The sequence below is a fragment of the Rhipicephalus sanguineus genome, chromosome 7 (genome assembly GCF_013339695.2).
Source record: "Rhipicephalus sanguineus isolate Rsan-2018 chromosome 7, BIME_Rsan_1.4, whole genome shotgun sequence".
NCBI classification, from domain to species: domain Eukaryota; kingdom Metazoa; phylum Arthropoda; class Arachnida; order Ixodida; family Ixodidae; genus Rhipicephalus; species Rhipicephalus sanguineus.
In genome coordinates this window covers 155,516,443-155,525,810 of record NC_051182.1, presented here as the reverse complement: position 1 = coordinate 155,525,810, position 9,368 = coordinate 155,516,443, and the positions used below count along the sequence as shown (strand labels likewise).

The following is a 9,368-nucleotide window of genomic DNA, read 5'->3' as shown; positions in this document are numbered from 1 at the left end:
ATTCCCCGCGGATAAGTTGTCGCAGCGCTAAGATAGGCAAGCCGCACTTTTTTTTAGACACACTGGGCAGCGGGGTTTGCTTGCCCGTGCACCCGCAGACAATTGCTGTATTTTTCCGGAGCGCATCTGTTCGGTTCTCCGAATTATTTTGTGGGCACCTGTACACCACAGGACAGGGCTGGCGTTGGGTGCACTTGCTGTGCCGCTTGCCCTCATCATAAGTTGCTGTTCTGGGTTCGCCGTGGTACAGTGAAATAAAATGGGGGTAGTGGCCTCACTGGCGTCGAACACGTGACGTCGCCGATTTCTCTTTGTGCTTTAGCATTGAAGCTAGAGCACAGAAGCTGCACTAGCCTCGATAGTAATGACAAGTGGTGCGCAGCAGGGTAAGCGTCCTTCGTTCTTTTGCGCAGAGTCCTTCCTCTTGCACTGCTGCGCACCAGGTGTCGCGACCATCGAGATCAATGTTGCTCCTGTGACTATGGACAATATCAGAGGCTTCACCTGCTTTGTTGCTGTTACCCGCGGTGAGCCCACCACCCCTCTTCCAGTTTACTGTAGCCGTGCAAATGTCGTCCATGCGCGCCGCTCCTACTTCACTGATAGCGTCGGTTGGGCTCCATACAGAAGCAGTTGCTCTTCAGGGTGTGCCGTGGTACAGTGAACTTGAAGAGGCATAGAGGGCTCACTGGCGTCGAACGCGGGCGGCCACCGGTGTCTCCTTAGGCACTAAGAAATACAGCAGGCCACAGAACGCCGATGGCCGAGTGCCACTACCAGCACAGAAGTGAAGCGTTAGGATCGCCTCAAGATTTTCATGTTAGCTTGTTTTATTGAAATATGTTCGCATGAATTCGCCCTGCTTGAGAATTCTTCACATGGAGTCCCGTTAACCACTGGTGTTGAGTGGTCCCCGTTTTGGCATGCGGCCTGCAAGGCAAAGAGATCAGTTTATTTGTATTTGTCAGAACGTGTGCAAATAATGAGCTTTACTATGATGACAAATTTCGAATTATACATTTGTCCAGTGTCTTAGTGACAGACAAACTCAACTGCGATATCCGTATTCTGTGTATAAATAGAGAGGAAATGATCAGGTAAGTAGATACAATCTTCCAAATGTCGTTCGCCGCATGCTTATAAACAGTGTTCAATTAAGTGGACTGCGAGGTAAAATGAATAAAAGGCAGCGAAGAGTGTGTCAGCTACCTGTGATTTGCAGATGACGTAGTGTTTTCCAGCAATGATGGCAACGAAATTGCAAAACAAAGTGAAGGCCTATACCAAGAAACTATGAATGCAAGGCTGAGTATAAGTTAGCTGAATACAAATGTAATGCTGCATAGCCCGGTCAAAGACATAGAATCACGAACTAGCAACGAACCTTCAGAACATATGGAAGACTGTGTATGCTTAAGTGCAATAATAACAACGGAACCTAATCATGGGGACAAAATTCACCGAAGCATACTTAGGGGTTAGAGTCTGTACAGCCGGAATTGCCACATTTATGACGTGAAATCTGCCGCTGCCCCGAAAGCGAAAAGTGTACAGTCCATGCATACTGCCAGTTCTAAGGCATGAGCCTGAAACTTGCACAAATACACAAAAATCCTATTACCACGCATCGTGTAGTAGAGCGGAGAATTATAGGCACTACTTTAGGAGATCGTATGACAGCACAATGAGAGGAGCGAACAGAAGGAGTGAATATTCTATTCGGCATTCGAAGTTAGTTTGTTATCAAGAGGGAGTTAGTTTTATAAAAGCATAGTTTTATAACAGCTTTACAGTTTCATTGACAAGCCAGTATGGATGAAGTTTTGTTTTTCTATTTCATAAACATTTTTTTTCGCCTTGCATCGTTCCGAATAAAAAATTTAAAATATCCGCTGCCATTGTACTTATGGGGGTTTAGTTTTACCCTAAACCTGTCTTCTGCTTAGTTGAGATGCCAGAACGACCGCTACTGAAATTTGCAGGTTCAGGTTCCATATCCGTGATATCACCCTAAAGCAGAATTTTTCAATAACCGCAAACTTCAGCTATGGCAAAACGAGACAGAATTTATTGGCACCTTTATGCAACAAACGAGTAGAGGAAATAGTTTTTTTTAAGGATCTCGAGACTAGTGCTCAATGGATTTATAGACTGCAACACAACTGTTCACGCTAACTGATCACGAGCGCAAAAATTGGGGGACCCTTAAGCTTCGCCTTTAAGAGTTGAACGCGATAGCGAAATCCGGCCCCCAGTGCGCACTTCAACCACTAAGTGCATACTTATTAATGTGTATTGTTACACACACACACGCACGCACGCGCGCGAATTGTACAGGCTTTCGATCTAAAGCAAGCGTCGCATGGCCTCCAAGATATACGCCGCGCGCCCGCCCTCTCGGATGCCATGAAAAGTTGAGACATATTTCTCACAATGCCTCACAGATGGCAGCACATTATCTAGCGTTTGCTGCGTTGGCTTGATATGTTTTCCGCTAGATGGACATAGTTGTCCGTTTTTAGAGCTGTTTGAAAGTTCGTGTGTGTATTTAGCGGCGATGGCTGCACTATCCCGGCCTTTTTTCGACGTAGTTTGATTGCCTCGCGATTGCGCCTACAAATCGCCGTATGGGCTCGTTTTCGTCGTGACACCTGCCGAACAAAATGCGTTGAGACTCCTTTCACTACATGACATTTATGTAGTGTTTTTTTCCGAAGCAGCTGCAAGTAACATCGTGGTTTTGTGGTAAGACACCTGCCTGCCACGCGAACGGCCCGGGTTCGATCCTCATTGCGACCGAAAATTTTATTGTTTACTTTATTTGCTACTTTCTCGATTTTTCGCTCACGGATGATTTTTCGCTCACAACCAACGGTGCCGACGCCGACACCGGAATTTCTGCGACACGAGCTCTCTAACGCTATCGCGTTAAAATTTGACACTGGTCAAGAGAATGGACGAAGACAAAGCGCTCGTCTTCGTGCCTTCTCTTCTCCAGTGTCAAATTTTGCACTACGTGATCAGTCATGCATTACCAACATGACCAAATTCATACTCTAGTTCAGGCTAGCGCGCCAAGTGAGCTAGCCTAAAAGTATCGCTGATGGTGCTAGTTATAGACGTCGCAAAATCGTATTTAGAGTAGCAGTTCTTAGTGCCAAGAGCTGCAGAAGACGTATTAAATACTCAGTCCAGCTCTCTATGATAGTATTTGGAGATGGTTTTGGAGCGGAGTGTCCAGAAATACTTGATTATTCTTGCGCTTTTCCTCCGTGGTAATCCTCGGGCAATAAATAATCGCTTTAATCAGTGCAAGACAAAAGTGCTGGGAAATTGCATGCTTGATGGAACATGATCTATTCTCAGTGATTGCTCGCGTGAGATGTATATTTTACATTTCTCGACGAAATACAATTGCACGATTTTCCCAAACTCTCTTATGATCTATGACTCAGCGCGATGACCCCCATCCCTCACTACCCAGTCGACGGGAACAAATGTCAACCGCGCACCTCTTCTTTCTCTATTTGGTTTATGGTCTCCTCCTCACTCACCTATTTGGCATGCCAAGCTACCTCAATAGCCCCCCACTCCCCGGGTCATATTTTGCCCTCCCACCTTTTCTCACCTGTCCACATAGTCTCATTTACTCATGTGGTTCGGGGGAGATTGGGCAAAGCGTACTCGTAGATGGTGCTAAGCAAGACAGTTTCACATTTCCTTGTTGAGTTGATGAAACGTTGAGACTAGTGGCACCCCCGGTTCAAAGATATCTTCAGTGCTTTATTCTGTGTTACTTTTGAAGGAACTAAGGTTAGTTGCAGCCTTTTTTTTTTCTCCAACGTTTCCAAGCCTAGTACATATATGAATTTTACCTCCTATTCAAATTTGTTGCCCCGCTAGCATTATATAATGTCCCCCTTCCTTGTATAACCGTGAATTGCGCGGCCTTATATCTAAATGAAATAAATGAATAAGTAAGCAACAGACAGATAAATAAATAAGCATATAAGCGAATAAATTGCGCTCCGCTATTTTGCGTGCTTGTAGATCAATATTGAACTGCCTTTCAGACGCTTCATGAATACAGAGGGCATCGTTCCCTTTTCTCTTTGTTCAATACCACTAATTATAATCTTGTTTAGAGAAATATCCGCTAAGGTATGGTACTAAATGTGCGAAACAGAGTGAATAGTGAAAAAAAGAACAGCCATGATTGCATATTACCAACTGGACCAGGTCCTGCGCCAAGTCGTATAGGAGGCACTAGACTTTGACGGTTAGGCCGAAGATTTTGTGGACCAGATCCTAGACCAGCACGTCGGTTTGGACCAGCGCGAAGAGGACCTTGAGGTGCGGGGGCTGCGTTAGCACACGACTTGCCCTCATTATGCATTACTGCAAGAAGAAAAACGAATGCGGCGGAAAAGAACAAAATGTGCGCGCTTGGAACCTTCGCCATCCTTATTACACCACAACGGCTGCATGTTCAGGATGGCAGCCAGGCGCGTTTATATACACATTAAATCAGAGCGTAAGTATGAAAAAGAATGCCGCTTGCGATTTTTATAGTATCAATGTCGGTTGGCACACCCACTGATTCTTCATAAGCCGGAACATGCGATCACAATCATTGCTTGCATTTGCTTTCAAGAGGATATGTTCCATTTTAAACTGCAGTAGTCAAGAGACTGAGAATGACTGATGAGTCCATTCGTTATCATAAAGGAAAAGATATAAATATGTCATAAAGTCGAAGGTCGCATGAAATATCGTCTGGTCTCCGTGGAACATTGGTGAAAAACATAGTTTGTTTGAAGGTTTATTGGTGAAGACGCTCCCGCGTGGGAACCGAAACGTCAGCAAATATATTCGCCTTGGTCGGTGTCCTTCAATCTTTTCGCCAGAAATAATGTCATAATTCGGCGGGATGGTCTTGCAGGGCGAAATCTGCTTTTTTCATAAGTTAATTATTCTGAATGAAGAAAGGCTTCGGCCATGCTTCGGACTTCGGCTATGCTTCCGCCACGAACGCGGCCGAAGCATAGATCAAACGAGCCGGCCCATTTCCGTCGCTCGGAGAGCGCATGCGATAACATTGCCCCGCTCGGGAGGCCTGCCGTTGAATCAGACAGGAAACGCCCCGACCGTTTTGAACAAGCATGAAAAGACGCCAGGATGGTGGAGGTGGCGGTGTCGCTCGAGCAGGAACTTTAAACTTCGATTCTAAGGGCGCGATCGTGATCGCTGGCGCGAGCGCTATCTCAGGAGCCATCCGCTGGCGGCTCGTATACCCCTTCTACGCGCTGCGCTCTCAACACGAAGTGACTATGCGAAAAGAGCATCTCTCTCCGGAGCGGTCGTATTCACTTACACCAGCGTTTTGTAGTGACGCGAGATCGGATGCGAAAGACTTAGCTGCCAGCCTAACTTCGTATAATACTACAATTTGTTGCTATCGCATTCATTGCTTTGCCCTTGTGGTGAAACTGTGACTTTTTGCTTAGGAGGTGCAGTGACGTGATAAACAGTGGTATGAACTATATGATAGTAATTGAAATCGCATATCTAACAGTTGATGAACAACTGCTATTATAAGATGATACACATTATGAGGCGACACAGTTTGCTCACCATATGCAACTCCGAATGCTGCATTAAATTATAAAATTATAAATGCCAGAGACGTGTTATCAGTGTGTGACTTTTCGTAGATTTTTTTCGGGAAGCACTGTCTGTTCTTGGCAAGCACATGACTGATTGAGCAAGCGTCCTTAGCACTGCTGCAAGACATGAAGTACTGCAGTGATGTTTTTTTTTTGGTTGTGCAACTTTTTACTTACATCATTGTCTCTTGAGTGTCATCCCATTCCGACGCCTATTCTCACCTCTTGCCGATCACGTAGCATTTAAGGCACACATATTCGTGCTGGAGTAGCAAGGTACAAATAAAGCAGGCTTACATCTCCAGATATGCAACTCAAATTTGCTTTTTTTTTCTTTCCAGGACATCTTTTTTTTCGTAGGCATTCACCGGATCAAACAAATTTTATGGAAGCGTCCGTGCAAAAAAAAAGCCGGTAACAAAATATTGAGCAGTGGGTATCACATTTCAGGGTTGTAAGGAGGATACTACAAAGAGGAGACTGCAAGGAGATTTTATAGGATATGTAAGACACACAGATAAAAAATGTGCGGATCACTGACGAAAAAACACAAAAGCATGCAATTATTGCGTTATTTTCAATGCTTGCGTGCGAAATAACGTAGTTCCAATGGAAGCTTGCTCAAAGAACTTTTTTTAAAAACTTTGTTCTCTCAGCTAAATATCTGACTAATTTCCTTTCGCCGCACACATGAAACTCTCCAGTGTTGTGTAGTGAGTGTGGGCTCCAAATAGAACACAGAAACGAACTTATTTGCAGTTGGAGTTCTAACTTTTGTTTTCCTAAGCATTTAAATGAAGGTAAAGTTGGAACTCCAGGTTGAAATGCAATAATCTACAAGTGCTAAGGACAGCCTAAAAAAGAGATCGCAAATCGAACAACCACATTATAAGCTTAGAAGTGACACCTTCCAAGAACACCTTTACTTCAGCGAAATGGGTCGTTTATTTATATAGTGCTGTATAAATATTTTCTGGTTTAAATTGTTGACTTGAAGCCGCATGCCTTGTGGACAAACACAAAGCAAGCGTCAATAGAGACAGGTGAATGCTCAGCTCTGCTCCGCAGTTTCTAAGTTTTCAGGACGGGGAACAGGTATGATTTTAACACAAAAGTGTTTTTTGCCGGGGTCCACTAAGACTTTCATGACGTATTTCATTCACGGAAATACGTCAGCAAAGTGAACGCCGTCAGATGGCAAAGAAAAAAAAACGCCTATAAGAAAAAGTTCCATTGACAGGAGTCGAACCCATGACCTCTCAGTCCGTGGCGATGGCTGGCGGGCGCTTAGCCCATGGAGCTACCGCCAAACACATTATGGAGGCTACATGAATGCCGTAGTTCAATGCGGTGGTGGTGTGCGGCGTGACCACCCTGACTGCGTATGCGCAGACCCTCCCCTCTCCCCTCCCCTCTCCCCTCTCCTCTTCCCCCTCCCTCTCCACTTTCTCTCTCCCCTTTCCCCTCAGCTCTCCCCCTCTGAAACGCGGGCTCTAAATGCCGAAACACTGCTCCGCATCGCCTCATGGTCCCCTTTAGCGGGAGATGGTGTGATTTTTTATCTTTCACACTTTCTTCTCACAGCGTTCTTGGGCGGATGAATGGATGGATGCTATGAGCGTCCGCTTGATAACGGGGCGGTGACATGTGTGCCACCAGGCTCGAAAAAAAAACAAACGCGCCGTTGCTACCACCATCGAATTCGGCGCGTTTACATAGAAGTGTAATTTCTTCAACGCTTAGCACAATGAGGTGGCGGATTTAGCCCAAGCCTCGCTCATAGCATCCGTACATATAAAAAAAAATTGACCACGTATCTGTGTGCTTCGCTGCAAATGTCGTCTAAAGGCGATAGAAGAGACGCTGCGTAAGGTATGAACGCCATCTGGCAATACGTCGGGAAAAATGAGTGCTGTGTGGCGGGCTGGTAGTTCCGGCGCAGCAGCAGGCGAAGACCGGCGGTGACAAACGCGACCGGTGGGGACGCCAGCCAGCCCGAACACGCGGTTTCGCGTGACGCGCTGAAGCAGAACAAACTTCCGCACTCATCGAGTACTCTCCACACACTATTTTATTTACACGTCGCCTGGGTAAAACAGGAATGTCAGAGCGGCACCCCATGGCATTCGTACAGTGCAATGCAGAACCGAAACCGAAACACAACAATGAGCTCGTGCAGAGGGCACGGAGGAAGGCAAGTTTCAGTGCAGTCGCATTTTCAGCGCAGCTTATGAAATTAGGGTCTTTAGAATTACGTATGTATGCATTTTCTATTAAAGGAACACACCACCTAATATATACCTAGTGATGTTGCGCTTCAGATATGCGTAATGTTTCCTTTTTGGTCAACAATGTACCGAAGTATGAACCTAGTCAGCCGTTCAAGATGGCTGGCCCTTGGGCAAGTGGTTCAACTTTGGCCGAGTGGCTGAATCGAGGGACGTACCGACAAACAGAAAGACAGACCAAAATTTCTCCGTTTAAGTATCCCAAGAAAAACTATCGTCTTTAATAGCTCTCCGACGCTCTCCTGCCTGTCACACCGCGTTCTCCGCTCGTCCTGTGAGAATTAGCGGCCAGCCTAGAGAGAATACACGGCGCGCGTTGCGTTTCTCTTCGCGTTTCACGACGCTTTGATGAGTGTATATTGAGTATCAGTGTTTATTATGTGCTTGTTGATGCCATGTTTGCGCGGTATTCACCATATGCGGTGTCCGCGTATACGTTAAGAACTTCTCCTACCACAAGGGTTAAATGATGATCATGGGCGTTAGTGGTCGGTACAGATATGTGCCACTAGGCGTCAACGTGAGTGCGTCCACATCAAGCGGTGCTATATAAGCCAAACAACAGTAGACATTGTACAAACTCTCATATACCAATTCACTATAAAAAATCACAGCATATCCACGGAGTTAATGATGATGAGTGGGCGAAGCTGCGGAGGTTCATCGGTAAACCATGAATCTTCCGTGAATTCTCCCCAGTACATCATCACCGATGTGAGATCGGGAGCATTTATACTAAAGGTTCGATGATAGTTATGACGACTTGCAGCTCACATTAATTTTACATGTACGCTGTGAATTTTCAATGTTTAGAAAACCATTGCTTTAGAAAACATCTGGCGTCTTTCTTTAAGCAGCTGGCGTCTTTTCGTTTTCTTTTAGAAACATCTGGCGTCTTTTCGTTTTGCTTTTAGAAAACATCTGGCGTCTTTCGTTGGTTTATTTCATCAATCAACGGCGTTTTGAACAAAATTTTTATTGTTTAATCACACACAGGAGAAATCTCCCCAGGCACTACCTTGGAGGTAAACAATGGCTGCTAATGGGTATGAGAGACTGAAGAAGTCGGCTTTTAGCTAACACTTACACTTCTACTTCTACTAACGTTTCCTACTGGAACATGCCAATGGCTGCTAATGGGGAATGAGAGACAGAAGAATTCGGCTTTCAGTTAACGCGCACGCTGCGAATTTTTTATTGTTCAACAACGCAGAGGAGAAATCACCCACCGGCACCACCTTGGAGGTCAAGAGCTGGTACTAGCGTTAAGACTGGTTACGTACTACGACGGGGACGAACGGGTGCCGCTTTAAGGAGCTTCGCCCCTAAAAATCAACTGCTTCTGTGACGACACGTTTTACTTTCCAGTTATACCGATTCCTATGACGCAGTGATCAAGCAACCATCTTTTTTG

General features: G+C 45.4%; 1 long non-coding RNA gene across 1 annotated transcript; it reads right to left on the bottom strand.

The window, feature by feature from the left end:
- Positions 1–808: 808 nt before the first annotated feature.
- Positions 809–4,522, bottom strand: LOC119400974 (uncharacterized). The gene is made up of 2 exons (XR_005185332.2): positions 4,228–4,522; positions 809–930 (listed from the first exon to the last, which is right to left on the bottom strand). It is a non-coding gene; the product is annotated as an uncharacterized LOC119400974 (long non-coding RNA).
- Between the last annotated feature and the right edge of the window lie 4,846 nt (positions 4,523–9,368).